Consider the following 19,078-nt stretch of genomic DNA (forward strand, 5'->3'; position numbering starts at 1 on the left):
TCAATACATAGGTTTTAAGACTCTTACTAGTCAGATATATTCTTGGGCGGTGAATAGGGGGCGTTGAGTCCAGTTCACTGAGCAGGGAGTAGGTCTTGTCTATTACATATTTCGCTTGTGGAACGGTATCTGAGCTAATTTCAAACCCTTTTTTTATGCATCGCCCCACCTCACCTTTCCCGTTAAGCAGCCATAGTGTGTTTTCTAAATGTGTGACTCTGTTCTGTTTTGGAATTCAGTTCAGGTGTAGCGCTTTTGACATTCCCTCTATAAGTGATATCTTAGGATAAGTGTCCTTTTCTGTGTGACTTACTTCACTTAGAGTCATCATCCCTAAATCCACTCATCATGCTGCTACTGGCCTTAGGACACTGATTTCATGGCTGAGTGATATTCCATTGTGCATAAGTACCACAACTTCTTTATCCATTTTTCTCTTTCCTGGGATATTTAAGGTGTACCGAAGTGGAGGTTCTTGGAAACAGAGCAGCCCTAAACTTTGGGGTGCCTGTGTCTTGTTGATTTTTAGGTTTCCCGATTTCTACGCCCATGAGTGGAAGTGCCCTATGCTCTCTAAGCTGTGTTTATTACATGTTTCAGGACGCAGCGTACACTTCTCCAGAGTGGCTGTTGGCAATTTCCACCCCACCCATCAGCGTAGCAAGGCTCCCATGTCTCCATGGCCTGTCCTGCATTTCTGGTTTTTACACTTTTTTCAGCATGGCCCTTTTGACCGCTGGCAAGCGAGACTTCTTTATAGCGCCGATTTGCCTTTCCGGCTTGCTTGGTTGGCCAAAAAGGGCGTATGCGTTTTTTCCTGAATATATTCAGGAAAAAACGCATACGCCCTTTTTGGCCAAGGACATCATTGTCAAGGCTTTGCCGCTTTTCATGTGCTTTCAAGGCGAGTCGAATCTACCTCCTGAAATCTGTTTCCTGCAATTCTGCCTGGGTTTCAAATCCTCTTCGTTGCCTTCCCTCAATATATTTGTGGACGAGAGTTATCATTTATAACTCTGCAGGTTTGTGAATTGCAGTGCCCCTGAGCTCCATTTGTCAACTCGCTTTTTTGGGAGCTGGCCGCAAAAGCGCAGGATTGCTTCAGGCCCTATTCTGGTTCCGGGGGGCAGGCTGAGCCTGTGGTTCATTCTTCTTCCTGATGGGAAAATAGAGTGACCTGTGCCTGTCGCAACACCTAGAGCTAGTCTCTCATTGGTTCCCCCTCTTCCCGTTCATCCTCAGGAAAAATTGCGACCTGTACGAAACAGGAGGTCAACGGTGCTGATTCTCCAAGTAGGGAGATTGTTAGTGAAGCGGCTGGAATGGCGAACCCGAGCACAAGGAGAGGAGAAATGAGGTGGGTTTAAAAACCTTTCCCGATCACACGGTGTACCATCTTCTGGGTTTCCCAGGCATGTTTTCGATGTAGGAAGATGCCCTTGAACCTGGAGATTTGGGACCCATGGCATGGGTACCACGCAGTATTACTTTAAAGGGTCTGCGTTTGCTCACCCAACCTCACCAATCCTCTCAGCCCCAAGAGTGTCCAGCCTTCTGTCTCATCCAGCTGTGGGTCTAGATATGGTCAATCCAGGTTGCATCAGAGCCCCTGAACGGATTTTGTAAGAATTTCTCTTTCACTGTCTTTGTTTTATGGGGTTTTTTTTTAAGTAGTCTATTTTTATAATGGGGTTTAGCTGCTTTTCCCTGCTGTGTTTATGCCGCTTTACACCCTGTTGATTCACTTCCAGAGAGATATCAATACATAGGTTTTAAGACTCTTACTAGTCAGATATATTCTTGGGCGGTGAATAGGGGGCGTTGAGTCCAGTTCACTGAGCAGGGAGTAGGTCTTGTCTATTACATATTTCGCTTGTGGAACGGTATCTGAGCTAATTTCAAACCCTTTTTTTATGCATCGCCCCACCTCACCTTTCCCGTTAAGCAGCCATAGTGTGTTTTCTAAATGTGTGACTCTGTTCTGTTTTGGAATTCAGTTCAGGTGTAGCGCTTTTGACATTCCCTCTATAAGTGATATCTTAGGATAAGTGTCCTTTTCTGTGTGACTTACTTCACTTAGAGTCATCATCCCTAAATCCACTCATCATGCTGCTACTGGCCTTAGGACACTGATTTCATGGCTGAGTGATATTCCATTGTGCATAAGTACCACAACTTCTTTATCCATTTTTCTCTTTCCTGGGATATTTAAGGTGTACCGAAGTGGAGGTTCTTGGAAACAGAGCAGCCCTAAACTTTGGGGTGCCTGTGTCTTGTTGATTTTTAGGTTTCCCGATTTCTACGCCCATGAGTGGAAGTGCCCTATGCTCTCTAAGCTGTGTTTATTACATGTTTCAGGACGCAGCGTACACTTCTCCAGAGTGGCTGTTGGCAATTTCCACCCCACCCATCAGCGTAGCAAGGCTCCCATGTCTCCATGGCCTGTCCTGCATTTCTGGTTTTTACACTTTTTTCAGCATGGCCCTTTTGACCGCTGGCAAGCGAGACTTCTTTATAGCGCCGATTTGCCTTTCCGGCTTGCTTGGTTGGCCAAAAAGGGCGTATGCGTTTTTTCCTGAATATATTCAGGAAAAAACGCATACGCCCTTTTTGGCCAAGGACATCATTGTCAAGGCTTTGCCGCTTTTCATGTGCTTTCAAGGCGAGTCGAATCTACCTCCTGAAATCTGTTTCCTGCAATTCTGCCTGGGTTTCAAATCCTCTTCGTTGCCTTCCCTCAATATATTTGTGGACGAGAGTTATCATTTATAACTCTGCAGGTTTGTGAATTGCAGTGCCCCTGAGCTCCATTTGTCAACTCGCTTTTTTGGGAGCTGGCCGCAAAAGCGCAGGATTGCTTCAGGCCCTATTCTGGTTCCGGGGGGCAGGCTGAGCCTGTGGTTCATTCTTCTTCCTGATGGGAAAATAGAGTGACCTGTGCCTGTCGCAACACCTAGAGCTAGTCTCTCATTGGTTCCCCCTCTTCCCGTTCATCCTCAGGAAAAATTGCGACCTGTACGAAACAGGAGGTCAACGGTGCTGATTCTCCAAGTAGGGAGATTGTTAGTGAAGCGGCTGGAATGGCGAACCCGAGCACAAGGAGAGGAGAAATGAGGTGGGTTTAAAAACCTTTCCCGATCACACGGTGTACCATCTTCTGGGTTTCCCAGGCATGTTTTCGATGTAGGAAGATGCCCTTGAACCTGGAGATTTGGGACCCATGGCATGGGTACCACGCAGTATTACTTTAAAGGGTCTGCGTTTGCTCACCCAACCTCACCAATCCTCTCAGCCCCAAGAGTGTCCAGCCTTCTGTCTCATCCAGCTGTGGGTCTAGATATGGTCAATCCAGGTTGCATCAGAGCCCCTGAACGGATTTTGTAAGAATTTCTCTTTCACTGTCTTTGTTTTATGGGGTTTTTTTTTAAGTAGTCTATTTTTATAATGGGGTTTAGCTGCTTTTCCCTGCTGTGTTTATGCCGCTTTACACCCTGTTGATTCACTTCCAGAGAGATATCAATACATAGGTTTTAAGACTCTTACTAGTCAGATATATTCTTGGGCGGTGAATAGGGGGCGTTGAGTCCAGTTCACTGAGCAGGGAGTAGGTCTTGTCTATTACATATTTCGCTTGTGGAACGGTATCTGAGCTAATTTCAAACCCTTTTTTTATGCATCGCCCCACCTCACCTTTCCCGTTAAGCAGCCATAGTGTGTTTTCTAAATGTGTGACTCTGTTCTGTTTTGGAATTCAGTTCAGGTGTAGCGCTTTTGACATTCCCTCTATAAGTGATATCTTAGGATAAGTGTCCTTTTCTGTGTGACTTACTTCACTTAGAGTCATCATCCCTAAATCCACTCATCATGCTGCTACTGGCCTTAGGACACTGATTTCATGGCTGAGTGATATTCCATTGTGCATAAGTACCACAACTTCTTTATCCATTTTTCTCTTTCCTGGGATATTTAAGGTGTACCGAAGTGGAGGTTCTTGGAAACAGAGCAGCCCTAAACTTTGGGGTGCCTGTGTCTTGTTGATTTTTAGGTTTCCCGATTTCTACGCCCATGAGTGGAAGTGCCCTATGCTCTCTAAGCTGTGTTTATTACATGTTTCAGGACGCAGCGTACACTTCTCCAGAGTGGCTGTTGGCAATTTCCACCCCACCCATCAGCGTAGCAAGGCTCCCATGTCTCCATGGCCTGTCCTGCATTTCTGGTTTTTACACTTTTTTCAGCATGGCCCTTTTGACCGCTGGCAAGCGAGACTTCTTTGTAGCGCCGATTTGCCTTTCCGGCTTGCTTGGTTGGCCAAAAAGGGCGTATGCGTTTTTTCCTGAATATATTCAGGAAAAAACGCATACGCCCTTTTTGGCCAAGGGCATCATTGTCAACGCTTTGCCGCTTTTCATGTGCTTTCAAGGCGAGTCGAATCTACCTCCTGAAATCTGTTTCCTGCAATTCTGCCTTGCTTTCAAATCCTCTTCGTTGCTTTCCCTCAATATACTTGTGGACGACAGTTATCATTTATAACTCTGCAGGTTTGTGAATTGCAGTGCCCCTGAGCTCCATTTGTCAACTCGCTTTTTTGGGAGCTGGCCGCAAAAGCGCAGGATTGCTTCAGGCCCTATTCTGGTTCCGGGGGGCAGGCTGAGCCTGTGGTTCATTCTTCTTCCTGATGGGAAAATAGAGTGACCTGTGCCTGTCACAACACCTAGAGCTAGTCTCTCATTGGTTCCCCCTCTTCCCGTTCATCCTCAGGAAAAATTGCGACCTGTACGAAACAGGAGGTCAACGGTGCTGATTCTCCAAGTAGGGAGATTGTTAGTGAAGCGGCTGGAATGGCGAACCCGAGCACAAGGAGAGGAGAAATGAGGTGGGTTTAAAAACCTTTCCCGATCACACGGTGTACCATCTTCTGGGTTTCCCAGGCATGTTTTCGATGTAGGAAGATGCCCTTGAACCTGGAGATTTGGGACCCATGGCATGGGTACCACGCAGTATTACTTTAAAGGGTCTGCGTTTGCTCACCCAACCTCACCAATCCTCTCAGCCCCAAGAGTGTCCAGCCTTCTGTCTCATCCAGCTGTGGGTCTAGATATGGTCAATCCAGGTTGCATCAGAGCCCCTGAACGGATTTTGTAAGAATTTCTCTTTCACTGTCTTTGTTTTATGGGGTTTTTTTTTAAGTAGTCTATTTTTATAATGGGGTGTAGCTGCTTTTCCCTGCTGTGTTTATGCCGCTTTACACCCTGTTGATTCACTTCCAGAGAGATATCAATACATAGGTTTTAAGACTGTTACTAGTCAGATATATTCTTGGGCGGTGAATAGGGAGCGTTGAGTCCAGTTCACTGAGCAGGGAGTAGGTCTTGTCTATTACATATTTCGCTTGTGGAACGGTATCTGAGCTAATTTCAAACCCTTTTTTTATGCATCGCCCCACCTCACCTTTCCCGTTAAGCAGCCATAGTGTGTTTTCTAAATGTGTGACTCTGTTCTGTTTTGGAATTCAGTTCAGATGTAGCGCTTTTGACATTCCCTCTATAAGTGATATCTTAGGATAAGTGTCCTTTTCTGTGTGACTTACTTCACTTAGAGTCATCATCCCTAAATCCACTCATCATGCTGCTACTGGCCTTAGGACACTGATTTCATGGCTGAGTGATATTCCATTGTGCATAAGTACCACAACTTCTTTATCCATTTTTCTCTTTCCTGGGATATTTAAGGTGTACCGAAGTGGAGGTTCTTGGAAACAGAGCAGCCCTAAACTTTGGGGTGCCTGTGTCTTGTTGATTTTTATGTTTCCCGATTTCTACACCCATGAGTGGAAGTGCCCTATGCTCTCTAAGCTGTGTTTATTACATGTTTCAGGACGCAGCGTACACTTCTCCAGAGTGGCTGTTGGCAATTTCCACCCCACCCATCAGCGTAGCAAGGCTCCCATGTCTCCATGGCCTGTCCTGCATTTCTGGTTTTTACACTTTTTTCAGCATGACCCTTTTGACCGCTGGCAAGCGAGACTTCTTTGTAGCGCCGATTTGCCTTTCCGGCTTGCTTGGTTGGCCAAAAAGGGCGTACGCGTTTTTTCCTGAATATATTCAGGAAAAAACGCGTACGCCCTTTTTAGCCAAGGGCATCATTGTGAACGCTTTGCCGCTTTTCATGTGCTTTCAAGGCGAGTCGAATCTACCTCCTGAAATCTGTTTCCTGCAATTCTGCCTTGCTTTCAAATCCTCTTCGTTGCCTTCCCTCAATATATTTGTGGACGACAGTTATCATTTATAACTCTGCAGGTTTGTGAATTGCAGTGCCCCTGAGCTCCATTTGTCAACTCGCTTTTTTGGGAGGTGGCCGCAAAAGCGCAAGATTGCTTCAGGCCCTATTCTGGTTCCGGGGGGCAGGCTGAGCCTGTGGTTCATTCTTCTTCCTGATGGGAAAATAGAGTGACCTGTGCCTGTCGCAACACCTAGAGCTAGTCTCTCATTGGTTCCCCCTCTTCCCGTTCATCCTCAGGAAAAATTGCGACCTGTACGAAACAGGAGGTCAACGGTGCTGATTCTCCAAGTAGGGAGATTGTTAGTGAAGCGGCTGGAATGGCGAACCCGAACACAAGGAGAGGAGAAATGAGGTGGGTTTAAAAACCTTTCCCGATCACACGGTGTACCATCTTCTGGGTTTCCCAGGCATGTTTTCGATGTAGGAAGATGCCCTTGAACCTGGAGATTTGGCACCCATGGCATGGGTACCACGCAGTATTACTTTAAAGGGTCTGCGTTTGCTCACCCAACCTCACCAATCCTCTCAGCCCCAAGAGTGTCCAGCCTTCTGTCTCATCCAGCTGTGGGTCTAGATATGGTCAATCCAGGTTGCATCAGAGCCCCTGAACGGATTTTGTAAGCATTTCTCTCTCTTTCACTGTCTTTGTTTTATGGGGTTTTTTTTTAAGTAATTTATTTTTATAATGGGGTTTAGCTGCTTTTCCCTGCTGTGTATATGCCGCTTTACACCCTCTTGATTCACTTCTAGAGAGATATCAATACATAGGTTTTAAGACTCTTACTAGGCAGATATATTCTTGGGCGGTGAATAGGGGGTGTTGAGTCCAGTTCACTGAGCAGGGAGTAGGTCTTGTCTATTACATATTTGGCTTCTGGAACGGTATCTGAGCTAATTTCAAACCCTTGTTTTATGCATCGCCCCACCTCACCTTTCCCGTTAAGCAGCCATAGTGTGTTTTCTAAATGTGTGACTCTGTTCTGTTTTGGAATTCAGTTCAGGTGTAGCGCTTTTGACATTCCCTCTATAAGTGATATCTTAGGATAAGTGTCCTTTTCTGTGTGACTTACTTCACTTAGAGTCATCGTCCCTAAATCCACTCATCATGCTGCTACTAGCCTTATGACACTGATTTCATGGCTGAGTGATATTCCATTGTGCATAAGTACCACAACTTCTTTATCCATTTTTCTCTTTCCTGGGATATTTAAGGTGTACCGAAGTGGAGGTTCTTGGAAACAGAGCAGCCCTAAACTTTGGGGTGCCTGTGTCTTGTTGATTTTTAGGTTTCCCGATTTCTACGCCCATGAGTGGAAGTGCCCTATGCTCTCTAAGCTGTGTCTATTACATGTTTCAGGACGCAGCGTACACTTCTCCAGAGTGGCTGTTGGCAATTTCCATCCCGCCTATCAACGTAGCAAGGCTCCCATGTCTCCATGGCCTGTCCTGCATTTCTGGTTTTTACACTTTTTTCAGCATGGCCCTTTTGACCGCTGGCAAGCGAGACTTCTTTGTAGCGCCGATTTGCCTTTCCGGCTTGCTTGGTTGGCCAAAAAGGGCGTATGCGTTTTTTCCTGAATATATTCAGGAAAAAACGCATACGCCCTTTTTGGCCAAGGGCATCATTGTCAACGTTTTGCCGCTTTTCATGTGCTTTCAAGGCGAGTCGAATCTACCTCCTGAAATCTGTTTCCTGCAATTCTGCCTGGGTTTCAAATCCTCTTCGTTGCCTTCCCTCAATATATTTGTGGACGAGAGTTATCATTTATAACTCTGCAGGTTTGTGAATTGCAGTGCCCCTGAGCTCCATTTGTCAACTCGCTTTTTTGGGAGCTGGCCGCAAAAGCGCAGGATTGCTTCAGGCCCTATTCTGGTTCCGGGGGGCAGGCTGAGCCTGTGGTTCATTCTTCTTCCTGATGGGAAAATAGAGTGACCTGTGCCTGTCGCAACACCTAGAGCTAGTCTCTCATTGGTTCCCCCTCTTCCCGTTCATCCTCAGGAAAAATTGCGACCTGTACGAAACAGGAGGTCAACGGTGCTGATTCTCCAAGTAGGGAGATTGTTAGTGAAGCGGCTGGAATGGCAAACCCGAGCACAAGGAGAGGAGAAATGAGGTGGGTTTAAAAACCTTTCCCGATCACACGGTGTACCATCTTCTGGGTTTCCCAGGCATGTTTTCGATGTAGGAAGATGCCCTTGAACCTGGAGATTTGGGACCCATGGCATGGGTACCACGCAGTATTACTTTAAAGGGTCTGCGTTTGCTCACCCAACCTCACCAATCCTCTCAGCCCCAAGAGTGTCCAGCCTTCTGTCTCATCCAGCTGTGGGTCTAGATATGGTCAATCCAGGTTGCATCAGAGCCCCTGAACGGATTTTGTAAGAATTTCTCTTTCACTGTCTTTGTTTTATGGGGTTTTTTTTTAAGTAGTCTATTTTTATAATGGGGTTTAGCTGCTTTTCCCTGCTGTGTTTATGCCGCTTTACACCCTGTTGATTCACTTCCAGAGAGATATCAATACATAGGTTTTAAGACTCTTACTAGTCAGATATATTCTTGGGCGGTGAATAGGGGGCGTTGAGTCCAGTTCACTGAGCAGGGAGTAGGTCTTGTCTATTACATATTTCGCTTGTGGAACGGTATCTGAGCTAATTTCAAACCCTTTTTTTATGCATCGCCCCACCTCACCTTTCCCGTTAAGCAGCCATAGTGTGTTTTCTAAATGTGTGACTCTGTTCTGTTTTGGAATTCAGTTCAGGTGTAGCGCTTTTGACATTCCCTCTCTAAGTGATATCTTAGGATAAGTGTCCTTTTCTGTGTGACTTACTTCACTTAGAGTCATCGTCCCTAAATCCACTCATCATGCTGCTACTAGCCTTATGACACTGATTTCATGGCTGAGTGATATTCCATTGTGCATAAGTACCACAACTTCTTTATCCATTTTTCTCTTTCCTGGGATATTTAAGGTGTACCGAAGTGGAGGTTCTTGGAAACAGAGCAGCCCTAAACTTTGGGGTGCCTGTGTCTTGTTGATTTTTAGGTTTCCCGATTTCTACGCCCATGAGTGGAAGTGCCCTATGCTCTCTAAGCTGTGTCTATTACATGTTTCAGGACGCAGCGTACACTTCTCCAGAGTGGCTGTTGGCAATTTCCATCCCGCCTATCAACGTAGCAAGGCTCCCATGTCTCCATGGCCTGTCCTGCATTTCTGGTTTTTACACTTTTTTCAGCATGGCCCTTTTGACCGCTGGCAAGCGAGACTTCTTTGTAGCGCCGATTTGCCTTTCCGGCTTGCTTGGTTGGCCAAAAAGGGCGTATGCGTTTTTTCCTGAATATATTCAGGAAAAAACGCATACGCCCTTTTTGGCCAAGGGCATCATTGTCAACGTTTTGCCGCTTTTCATGTGCTTTCAAGGCGAGTCGAATCTACCTCCTGAAATCTGTTTCCTGCAATTCTGCCTGGGTTTCAAATCCTCTTCGTTGCCTTCCCTCAATATATTTGTGGACGAGAGTTATCATTTATAACTCTGCAGGTTTGTGAATTGCAGTGCCCCTGAGCTCCATTTGTCAACTCGCTTTTTTGGGAGCTGGCCGCAAAAGCGCAGGATTGCTTCAGGCCCTATTCTGGTTCCGGGGGGCAGGCTGAGCCTGTGGTTCATTCTTCTTCCTGATGGGAAAATAGAGTGACCTGTGCCTGTCGCAACACCTAGAGCTAGTCTCTCATTGGTTCCCCCTCTTCCCGTTCATCCTCAGGAAAAATTGCGACCTGTACGAAACAGGAGGTCAACGGTGCTGATTCTCCAAGTAGGGAGATTGTTAGTGAAGCGGCTGGAATGGCGAACCCGAGCACAAGGAGAGGAGAAATGAGGTGGGTTTAAAAACCTTTCCCGATCACACGGTGTACCATCTTCTGGGTTTCCCAGGCATGTTTTCGATGTAGGAAGATGCCCTTGAACCTGGAGATTTGGGACCCATGGCATGGGTACCACGCAGTATTACTTTAAAGGGTCTGCGTTTGCTCACCCAACCTCACCAATCCTCTCAGCCCCAAGAGTGTCCAGCCTTCTGTCTCATCCAGCTGTGGGTCTAGATATGGTCAATCCAGGTTGCATCAGAGCCCCTGAACGGATTTTGTAAGAATTTCTCTTTCACTGTCTTTGTTTTATGGGGTTTTTTTTTAAGTAGTCTATTTTTATAATGGGGTTTAGCTGCTTTTCCCTGCTGTGTTTATGCCGCTTTACACCCTGTTGATTCACTTCCAGAGAGATATCAATACATAGGTTTTAAGACTCTTACTAGTCAGATATATTCTTGGGCGGTGAATAGGGGGCGTTGAGTCCAGTTCACTGAGCAGGGAGTAGGTCTTGTCTATTACATATTTCGCTTGTGGAACGGTATCTGAGCTAATTTCAAACCCTTTTTTTATGCATCGCCCCACCTCACCTTTCCCGTTAAGCAGCCATAGTGTGTTTTCTAAATGTGTGACTCTGTTCTGTTTTGGAATTCAGTTCAGGTGTAGCGCTTTTGACATTCCCTCTATAAGTGATATCTTAGGATAAGTGTCCTTTTCTGTGTGACTTACTTCACTTAGAGTCATCATCCCTAAATCCACTCATCATGCTGCTACTGGCCTTAGGACACTGATTTCATGGCTGAGTGATATTCCATTGTGCATAAGTACCACAACTTCTTTATCCATTTTTCTCTTTCCTGGGATATTTAAGGTGTACCGAAGTGGAGGTTCTTGGAAACAGAGCAGCCCTAAACTTTGGGGTGCCTGTGTCTTGTTGATTTTTAGGTTTCCCGATTTCTACGCCCATGAGTGGAAGTGCCCTATGCTCTCTAAGCTGTGTTTATTACATGTTTCAGGACGCAGCGTACACTTCTCCAGAGTGGCTGTTGGCAATTTCCACCCCACCCATCAGCGTAGCAAGGCTCCCATGTCTCCATGGCCTGTCCTGCATTTCTGGTTTTTACACTTTTTTCAGCATGGCCCTTTTGACCGCTGGCAAGCGAGACTTCTTTGTAGCGCCGATTTGCCTTTCCGGCTTGCTTGGTTGGCCAAAAAGGGCGTATGCGTTTTTTCCTGAATATATTCAGGAAAAAACGCATACGCCCTTTTTGGCCAAGGGCATCATTGTCAACGCTTTGCCGCTTTTCATGTGCTTTCAAGGCGAGTCGAATCTACCTCCTGAAATCTGTTTCCTGCAATTCTGCCTTGCTTTCAAATCCTCTTCGTTGCTTTCCCTCAATATACTTGTGGACGACAGTTATCATTTATAACTCTGCAGGTTTGTGAATTGCAGTGCCCCTGAGCTCCATTTGTCAACTCGCTTTTTTGGGAGCTGGCCGCAAAAGCGCAGGATTGCTTCAGGCCCTATTCTGGTTCCGGGGGGCAGGCTGAGCCTGTGGTTCATTCTTCTTCCTGATGGGAAAATAGAGTGACCTGTGCCTGTCACAACACCTAGAGCTAGTCTCTCATTGGTTCCCCCTCTTCCCGTTCATCCTCAGGAAAAATTGCGACCTGTACGAAACAGGAGGTCAACGGTGCTGATTCTCCAAGTAGGGAGATTGTTAGTGAAGCGGCTGGAATGGCGAACCCGAGCACAAGGAGAGGAGAAATGAGGTGGGTTTAAAAACCTTTCCCGATCACACGGTGTACCATCTTCTGGGTTTCCCAGGCATGTTTTCGATGTAGGAAGATGCCCTTGAACCTGGAGATTTGGGACCCATGGCATGGGTACCACGCAGTATTACTTTAAAGGGTCTGCGTTTGCTCACCCAACCTCACCAATCCTCTCAGCCCCAAGAGTGTCCAGCCTTCTGTCTCATCCAGCTGTGGGTCTAGATATGGTCAATCCAGGTTGCATCAGAGCCCCTGAACGGATTTTGTAAGAATTTCTCTTTCACTGTCTTTGTTTTATGGGGTTTTTTTTTAAGTAGTCTATTTTTATAATGGGGTGTAGCTGCTTTTCCCTGCTGTGTTTATGCCGCTTTACACCCTGTTGATTCACTTCCAGAGAGATATCAATACATAGGTTTTAAGACTGTTACTAGTCAGATATATTCTTGGGCGGTGAATAGGGAGCGTTGAGTCCAGTTCACTGAGCAGGGAGTAGGTCTTGTCTATTACATATTTCGCTTGTGGAACGGTATCTGAGCTAATTTCAAACCCTTTTTTTATGCATCGCCCCACCTCACCTTTCCCGTTAAGCAGCCATAGTGTGTTTTCTAAATGTGTGACTCTGTTCTGTTTTGGAATTCAGTTCAGATGTAGCGCTTTTGACATTCCCTCTATAAGTGATATCTTAGGATAAGTGTCCTTTTCTGTGTGACTTACTTCACTTAGAGTCATCATCCCTAAATCCACTCATCATGCTGCTACTGGCCTTAGGACACTGATTTCATGGCTGAGTGATATTCCATTGTGCATAAGTACCACAACTTCTTTATCCATTTTTCTCTTTCCTGGGATATTTAAGGTGTACCGAAGTGGAGGTTCTTGGAAACAGAGCAGCCCTAAACTTTGGGGTGCCTGTGTCTTGTTGATTTTTATGTTTCCCGATTTCTACACCCATGAGTGGAAGTGCCCTATGCTCTCTAAGCTGTGTTTATTACATGTTTCAGGACGCAGCGTACACTTCTCCAGAGTGGCTGTTGGCAATTTCCACCCCACCCATCAGCGTAGCAAGGCTCCCATGTCTCCATGGCCTGTCCTGCATTTCTGGTTTTTACACTTTTTTCAGCATGACCCTTTTGACCGCTGGCAAGCGAGACTTCTTTGTAGCGCCGATTTGCCTTTCCGGCTTGCTTGGTTGGCCAAAAAGGGCGTACGCGTTTTTTCCTGAATATATTCAGGAAAAAACGCGTACGCCCTTTTTAGCCAAGGGCATCATTGTGAACGCTTTGCCGCTTTTCATGTGCTTTCAAGGCGAGTCGAATCTACCTCCTGAAATCTGTTTCCTGCAATTCTGCCTTGCTTTCAAATCCTCTTCGTTGCCTTCCCTCAATATATTTGTGGACGAGAGTTATCATTTATAACTGTGCAGGTTTGTGAATTGCAGTGCCCCTGAGCTCCATTTGTCAACTCGCTTTTTTGGGAGGTGGCCGCAAAAGCGCAGGATTGCTTCAGGCCCTATTCTGGTTCCGGGGGGCAGGCTGAGCCTGTGGTTCATTCTTCTTCCTGATGGGAAAATAGAGTGACCTGTGCCTGTCGCAACACCTAGAGCTAGTCTCTCATTGGTTCCCCCTCTTCCCGTTCATCCTCAGGAAAAATTGCGACCTGTACGAAACAGGAGGTCAACGGTGCTGATTCTCCAAGTAGGGAGATTGTTAGTGAAGCGGCTGGAATGGCGAACCCGAACACAAGGAGAGGAGAAATGAGGTGGGTTTAAAAACCTTTCCCGATCACACGGTGTACCATCTTCTGGGTTTCCCAGGCATGTTTTCGATGTAGGAAGATGCCCTTGAACCTGGAGATTTGGCACCCATGGCATGGGTACCACGCAGTATTACTTTAAAGGGTCTGCGTTTGCTCACCCAACCTCACCAATCCTCTCAGCCCCAAGAGTGTCCAGCCTTCTGTCTCATCCAGCTGTGGGTCTAGATATGGTCAATCCAGGTTGCATCAGAGCCCCTGAACGGATTTTGTAAGCATTTCTCTCTCTTTCACTGTCTTTGTTTTATGGGGTTTTTTTTTAAGTAGTCTATTTTTATAATGGGGTTTAGCTGCTTTTCCCTGCTGTGTTTATGCCGCTTTACACCCTGTTGATTCACTTCCAGAGAGATATCAATACATAGGTTTTAAGACTCTTACTAGTCAGATATATTCTTGGGCGGTGAATAGGGGGCGTTGAGTCCAGTTCACTGAGCAGGGAGTAGGTCTTGTCTATTACATATTTCGCTTGTGGAACGGTATCTGAGCTAATTTCAAACCCTTTTTTTATGCATCGCCCCACCTCACCTTTCCCGTTAAGCAGCCATAGTGTGTTTTCTAAATGTGTGACTCTGTTCTGTTTTGGAATTCAGTTCAGGTGTAGCGCTTTTGACATTCCCTCTCTAAGTGATATCTTAGGATAAGTGTCCTTTTCTGTGTGACTTACTTCACTTAGAGTCATCGTCCCTAAATCCACTCATCATGCTGCTACTAGCCTTATGACACTGATTTCATGGCTGAGTGATATTCCATTGTGCATAAGTACCACAACTTCTTTATCCATTTTTCTCTTTCCTGGGATATTTAAGGTGTACCGAAGTGGAGGTTCTTGGAAACAGAGCAGCCCTAAACTTTGGGGTGCCTGTGTCTTGTTGATTTTTAGGTTTCCCGATTTCTACGCCCATGAGTGGAAGTGCCCTATGCTCTCTAAGCTGTGTCTATTACATGTTTCAGGACGCAGCGTACACTTCTCCAGAGTGGCTGTTGGCAATTTCCATCCCGCCTATCAACGTAGCAAGGCTCCCATGTCTCCATGGCCTGTCCTGCATTTCTGGTTTTTACACTTTTTTCAGCATGGCCCTTTTGACCGCTGGCAAGCGAGACTTCTTTGTAGCGCCGATTTGCCTTTCCGGCTTGCTTGGTTGGCCAAAAAGGGCGTATGCGTTTTTTCCTGAATATATTCAGGAAAAAACGCATACGCCCTTTTTGGCCAAGGGCATCATTGTCAACGTTTTGCCGCTTTTCATGTGCTTTCAAGGCGAGTCGAATCTACCTCCTGAAATCTGTTTCCTGCAATTCTGCCTGGGTTTCAAATCCTCTTCGTTGCCTTCCCTCAATATATTTGTGGACGAGAGTTATCATTTATAACTCTGCAGGTTTGTGAATTGCAGTGCCCCTGAGCTCCATTTGTCAACTCGCTTTTTTGGGAGCTGGCCGCAAAAGCGCAGGATTGCTTCAGGCCCTATTCTGGTTCCGGGGGGCAGGCTGAGCCTGTGGTTCATTCTTCTTCCTGATGGGAAAATAGAGTGACCTGTGCCTGTCGCAACACCTAGAGCTAGTCTCTCATTGGTTCCCCCTCTTCCCGTTCATCCTCAGGAAAAATTGCGACCTGTACGAAACAGGAGGTCAACGGTGCTGATTCTCCAAGTAGGGAGATTGTTAGTGAAGCGGCTGGAATGGCGAACCCGAGCACAAGGAGAGGAGAAATGAGGTGGGTTTAAAAACCTTTCCCGATCACACGGTGTACCATCTTCTGGGTTTCCCAGGCATGTTTTCGATGTAGGAAGATGCCCTTGAACCTGGAGATTTGGGACCCATGGCATGGGTACCACGCAGTATTACTTTAAAGGGTCTGCGTTTGCTCACCCAACCTCACCAATCCTCTCAGCCCCAAGAGTGTCCAGCCTTCTGTCTCATCCAGCTGTGGGTCTAGATATGGTCAATCCAGGTTGCATCAGAGCCCCTGAACGGATTTTGTAAGAATTTCTCTTTCACTGTCTTTGTTTTATGGGGTTTTTTTTTAAGTAGTCTATTTTTATAATGGGGTTTAGCTGCTTTTCCCTGCTGTGTTTATGCCGCTTTACACCCTGTTGATTCACTTCCAGAGAGATATCAATACATAGGTTTTAAGACTCTTACTAGTCAGATATATTCTTGGGCGGTGAATAGGGGGCGTTGAGTCCAGTTCACTGAGCAGGGAGTAGGTCTTGTCTATTACATATTTCGCTTGTGGAACGGTATCTGAGCTAATTTCAAACCCTTTTTTTATGCATCGCCCCACCTCACCTTTCCCGTTAAGCAGCCATAGTGTGTTTTCTAAATGTGTGACTCTGTTCTGTTTTGGAATTCAGTTCAGGTGTAGCGCTTTTGACATTCCCTCTATAAGTGATATCTTAGGATAAGTGTCCTTTTCTGTGTGACTTACTTCACTTAGAGTCATCATCCCTAAATCCACTCATCATGCTGCTACTGGCCTTAGGACACTGATTTCATGGCTGAGTGATATTCCATTGTGCATAAGTACCACAACTTCTTTATCCATTTTTCTCTTTCCTGGGATATTTAAGGTGTACCGAAGTGGAGGTTCTTGGAAACAGAGCAGCCCTAAACTTTGGGGTGCCTGTGTCTTGTTGATTTTTAGGTTTCCCGATTTCTACGCCCATGAGTGGAAGTGCCCTATGCTCTCTAAGCTGTGTTTATTACATGTTTCAGGACGCAGCGTACACTTCTCCAGAGTGGCTGTTGGCAATTTCCACCCCACCCATCAGCGTAGCAAGGCTCCCATGTCTCCATGGCCTGTCCTGCATTTCTGGTTTTTACACTTTTTTCAGCATGGCCCTTTTGACCGCTGGCAAGCGAGACTTCTTTGTAGCGCCGATTTGCCTTTCCGGCTTGCTTGGTTGGCCAAAAAGGGCGTATGCGTTTTTTCCTGAATATATTCAGGAAAAAACGCATACGCCCTTTTTGGCCAAGGGCATCATTGTCAACGCTTTGCCGCTTTTCATGTGCTTTCAAGGCGAGTCGAATCTACCTCCTGAAATCTGTTTCCTGCAATTCTGCCTTGCTTTCAAATCCTCTTCGTTGCTTTCCCTCAATATACTTGTGGACGACAGTTATCATTTATAACTCTGCAGGTTTGTGAATTGCAGTGCCCCTGAGCTCCATTTGTCAACTCGCTTTTTTGGGAGCTGGCCGCAAAAGCGCAGGATTGCTTCAGGCCCTATTCTGGTTCCGGGGGGCAGGCTGAGCCTGTGGTTCATTCTTCTTCCTGATGGGAAAATAGAGTGACCTGTGCCTGTCACAACACCTAGAGCTAGTCTCTCATTGGTTCCCCCTCTTCCCGTTCATCCTCAGGAAAAATTGCGACCTGTACGAAACAGGAGGTCAACGGTGCTGATTCTCCAAGTAGGGAGATTGTTAGTGAAGCGGCTGGAATGGCGAACCCGAGCACAAGGAGAGGAGAAATGAGGTGGGTTTAAAAACCTTTCCCGATCACACGGTGTACCATCTTCTGGGTTTCCCAGGCATGTTTTCGATGTAGGAAGATGCCCTTGAACCTGGAGATTTGGGACCCATGGCATGGGTACCACGCAGTATTACTTTAAAGGGTCTGCGTTTGCTCACCCAACCTCACCAATCCTCTCAGCCCCAAGAGTGTCCAGCCTTCTGTCTCATCCAGCTGTGGGTCTAGATATGGTCAATCCAGGTTGCATCAGAGCCCCTGAACGGATTTTGTAAGAATTTCTGTTTCACTGTCTTTGTTTTATGGGGTTTTTTTTTAAGTAGTCTATTTTTATAATGGGGTGTAGCTGCTTTTCCCTGCTGTGTTTATGCCGCTTTACACCCTGTTGATTCACTTCCAGAGAGATATCAATACATAGGTTTTAAGACTGTTACTAGTCAGATATATTCTTGGGCGGTGAATAGGGAGCGTTGAGTCCAGTTCACTGAGCAGGGAGTAGGTCTTGTCTATTACATATTTCGCTTGTGGAACGGTATCTGAGCTAATTTCAAACCCTTTTTTTATGCATCGCCCCACCTCACCTTTCCCGTTAAGCAGCTATAGTGTGTTTTCTAAATGTGTGACTCTGTTCTGTTTTGGAATTCAGTTCAGATGTAGCGCTTTTGACATTCCCTCTATAAGTGATATCTTAGGATAAGTGTCCTTTTCTGTGTGACTTACTTCACTTAGAGTCATCATCCCTAAATCCACTCATCATGCTGCTACTGGCCTTAGGACACTGATTTCATGGCTGAGTGATATTCCATTGTGCATAAGTACCACAACTTCTTTATCCATTTTTCTCTTTCCTGGGATATTTAAGGTGTACCGAAGTGGAGGTTCTTGGAAACAGAGCAGCCCTAAACTTTGGGGTGCCTGTGTCTTGTTGATTTTTATGTTTCCCGATTTCTACACCCATGAGTGGAAGTGCCCTATGCTCTCTAAGCTGTGTTTATTACATGTTTCAGGACGCAGCGTACACTTCTCCAGAGTGGCTGTTGGCAATTTCCACCCCACCCATCAGCGTAGCAAGGCTCCCATGTCTCCATGGCCTGTCCTGCATTTCTGGTTTTTACACTTTTTTCAGCATGACCCTTTTGACCGCTGGCAAGCGAGACTTCTTTGTAGCGCCGATTTGCCTTTCCGGCTTGCTTGGTTGGCCAAAAAGGGCGTACGCGTTTTTTCCTGAATATATTCAGGAAAAAACGCGTACGCCCTTTTTAGCCAAGGGCATCATTGTCAACGCTTTGCCGCTTTTCACGTGCTTTCACGGCGAGTCGAATCTACCTCCTGAAATCTGTTTCCTGCAATTCTGCCTTGCTTTCCAATCCTCTTCGTTGCCTTCCCTCAATATATTTGTGGACGAGAGTTATCATTTATAACTCTACAGGTTTGTGAATTGCAGTGCCCCTGAGCTGCATTTGTCAACTCGCTTTTTTGGGAGCTGGCCGCAAAAGCGCAAGATTGCTTCAAGCCCTATTCTGGTTCCGGGGGGCAGGCTGAGCCTGGGGTTCATTCTTCTTCCTGATGGGAAAATAGAGTGACCTGTGCCTGTCCCAACACCTAGATCTAGTCTCTCATTGGTTTCCCCTCTTCCCGTTCATCCTCAGGAAAAATTGCGACCTGTACGAAACAGGAGGTCAACGGTGCTGATTCTCCAAGTAGGGAGATTGTTAGTGAAGCGGCTGGAATGGCAAACCCGAGCACAAGGAGAGGAGAAATGAGGTGGGTTTAAAAACCTTTCCCGTTCACACGGTGTACCATCTTCTGGGTTTCCCAGGCATGTTTTCGATGTAGGAAGATGCCCTTGAACCTGGAGGTTTGGGACCCATGGCATGGATACCACGCAGTATTACTT

This window comes from Eubalaena glacialis, chromosome 1 (genome assembly GCF_028564815.1).
Source record: "Eubalaena glacialis isolate mEubGla1 chromosome 1, mEubGla1.1.hap2.+ XY, whole genome shotgun sequence".
Taxonomy (NCBI): Eukaryota; Metazoa; Chordata; class Mammalia; order Artiodactyla; family Balaenidae; genus Eubalaena; species Eubalaena glacialis.